Below are 3305 nucleotides of genomic sequence, written 5' to 3' on the forward strand. Positions count from 1 at the left end.
TCTTAACCCCTGGACACCAGGGAAGCCTGGGAGTGCTGTATTGACTGTACTAATGTTTAGCAAGTGGAAGGATATTGGATTCCCATAAGCCCGGTTCAAACCCCAACTCTACCACCTGCTCATGGCTTGGCCCTGGGCAATTTACTATCTTTTTTGTGCCTCATTTCCCACTTTTAAAAAGGAAACTGGAATTTTGAGAAAATGAAGCTACATATTACAGTAAAACCACTGCCATAATACTTGTCACAGGAAAATAATGGACCTCACAGCTCTTGTCCCATTTTTCTGGTTAAGTATTCAAAGTTCCTGAAAACTTAGGTCCTTATTTTACAAGGCCTCCTTAAATCCCACCACAGTCCAGCACCACACAAATCCGTATCTCCAGCCCTGACCTTTCCTAGAAGTCTGGACTGTGCATCTCACTGAGCACTTAACATGTCTCCTGGATGCCTGATAGCATTTTCAAAGAAAGGCCAACCCCAAACTCTACCCCTATTCTTCAACCTATTCTTCCCACCTCAGCAAATCCCCTATGGCCTCAATGTACACTGGGCATGCAGTTGCTCTCTATCACATGAGCCTCGTTTAATCTCACCATAGCACTTGTCATCACCCAACACATTCTGTTTTCACTTGTCTACCCTACTCCAAAACACCCACCACCCCGCAGCCCCCACTACACTGCAAGACACAGGAGACTTTGTCTTCTTCTTATCAACATCCCTAGCACTTTGTTCATAAACAGTGCTCACTGCTTTTACTTTTTTTTTTTTTTTTTTTTAAGGGCAACTATCAACATCCTTCTTGGGTGGCCCCACAGGGCATGGCTTAGTTTCATTGAGTTAGACAAGGCTGTGGTCCCAGTGTGATTAGATTGACTAGTTTTCTGTGATTATAGTTTCAGTGTGTCTGCCCTCTGCTGCCCTCTTGCAACACCTACCGTTTTACTTGGGTTTCTCTTACCTTGGACGTGGGGTATCTCTTCGCGGCTGCTCCAGCAAAGCGCAGCTGCTGTTCCTTACCTTGGACAAGGGGTATCTCCTCACCGCCGCCCCTCTTGACCTTGAACGTGGAATAGCTCCTTTAGGCCCTCCTGCGCCTGCGCAGCCACCGCTCCTTGGACGTGGGGTTGCTCCTCCCGGCCGCCGCCCCTGGCCTTGGGCGGGGGATAGCTCCTCTCGGCTGCTGCTGCGCTGTCGCAGCCTGGCACTCTCGGTTGCCGCCCCTGACCTTGGACCCGGGGTAGCTCCTCCTGGCCACTGCCCCTGACCAAGATAATCGAGATGGAGTGATCACCCACCTAGAGCCAGACATCCTGGAATGTGAAGTCAAGTGGGCCTTAGAAAGCATCACTACGAACAAAGCTAGTGGAGGTGATGGAATTCCAGTTGAGCTATTTCGAATCCTGAAAGATGATGCTGTGAAAGTGCTGCACTCAATATGCCAGCAAATTTGGAATGCTCAGCAGTGGCCACAGGACTGGAAAAGGTCAGTTTTCATTCCAATCCCAAAGAAAGGCAATGCCAAAGAATGCTCAAACTACCACACAATTGCACTCATCTCACACGCTGGTAAAGTAATGCTCAAAATTCTCCAAGCCAGGCTTCAGCAATACATGAACCATGAACTTCCTGATGTTCAAGCTGGTTTTAGAAAAGGCAGAGGAACCAGAGATCAAATTGCCAACATCTGCTGGATCATGGAAAAAGCAAGAGAGTTCCAGAAAAAAACATCTATTTCTGCTTTATTGACTATGCCAAAGCCTTTGACTATGTGGATCACAACAAACGTGGAAAATTCTGAGAGAGATGGGAGTACCAGACCATCTGACCTGCCTCTTGAGAAACCTATATGCAGGTCAGGAAGCAACAGTTAGAACTGGACATGGAACAATAGACTGGTTCCAAATAGGAAAAGGAGTATGTCAAGACTGTATATTGTCACCCTGCTTATTTAACTTATATGCAGAGTACATCATGAGAAACGCTGGGCTGGAAGAAGCACAAGCTGGAATCAAGATTGCCGGGAGAAATATCAATATCCTCAGATATGCAGATGACACCACCTTTATGGCAGAAAGTGAAGAGGAACTAAAAAGCCTCTTGATGAAAGTGAAAGAGGAGAGTGAAAAAGTTGGCTTAAAGCTCAACATTCAGAAAACTACAATCATGGCATCTGGTCCCATCACTTCATGGGAAATAGATGGGCAAACAGTGGAAACAGTGTCAGACTTTATTATTTGGGGCTCCAAAATCACTGCAGATGGTGACTGCAGCCATGAAATTAAAAGACGCTTACTCCTTGGAAGAAAAGTTATGACCAACTTAGATAGCATATTCAAAAGCAGAGACATTACTTTGCCTGCTAAGGTCCGTCTAGTCAAGGCTATGGTTTTTCCAGTGGTCATGTATGGATGTGAGACTTGGACTGTGAAGAAGGCTGAGCGCCTAAGAATTGATGCTTTTGAACTGTGGTGTTGGAGAAGACTCTTGTGAGTCCCTTGGACTGCAAGGAGATCCAACCAATCCATTCTGAAGGAGATCAGCCCTGGGATTTCTTTGGAAGGAATGATGCTAAAACTGAAACTCCAGTACTTTGGCCACCTCATGCAAAGAGTTGACTCACTGGAAAAGACTTTGATGCTGGGAGGGATTGGGGGCAGGAAGAGAAGGGGACGACCGAGGATGAGATGGCTGGATGGCATCACTGACTCGATGGACGTGAGTCTGAATGAACTCTGGGAGCTGGTGATGGACAGGGAGGCCTGGCGTGCTGCGATTCATGGAGTCACAAAGAGTTGGACATGACTGAGCGACTGAACTGAACTGACTGAACTGATCAACATCCTAAAGACAGAGGTTTATTTTTTCACATAAATATTACCTTTAGAACCTGAGAGCTAGAACCAGTTCTGGATAGATTCCAGTTGTATTAATAATATGAATGTCCATTTCTGCATTTATTCCAAAATCAGTTATTGCCCAGATTTTTTTTCCTTTTAAAAATTTTAGTAAAATAAACCTAAAGGTTGTTTGTTTGCTTTTACCATTTTAACCATTTTGAACTGTGCAGTTCAGTGGCATTAAGCATATTCACATTTTTTATGCAGCTATCTCCAGGAATCTTTTGTCTTCCCAAACTGAAACTGCCCCGTGAAGCAGTAATTCCTGCTTCCCTCCCACGCTGCCCATTTTTAATTTTTTTTGTCATTGCATGCAAGAGAGCATCCGGTTACTTATACCTGTGAAAGAAAGGCCCCCAAAGCAGTGATTACCTAAAAATTGTTTATGATTTTGCTCCTGCAT

The sequence above is a fragment of the Capricornis sumatraensis genome, chromosome 7 (genome assembly GCF_032405125.1).
Source record: "Capricornis sumatraensis isolate serow.1 chromosome 7, serow.2, whole genome shotgun sequence".
NCBI lineage: Eukaryota > Metazoa > Chordata > Mammalia > Artiodactyla > Bovidae > Capricornis > Capricornis sumatraensis.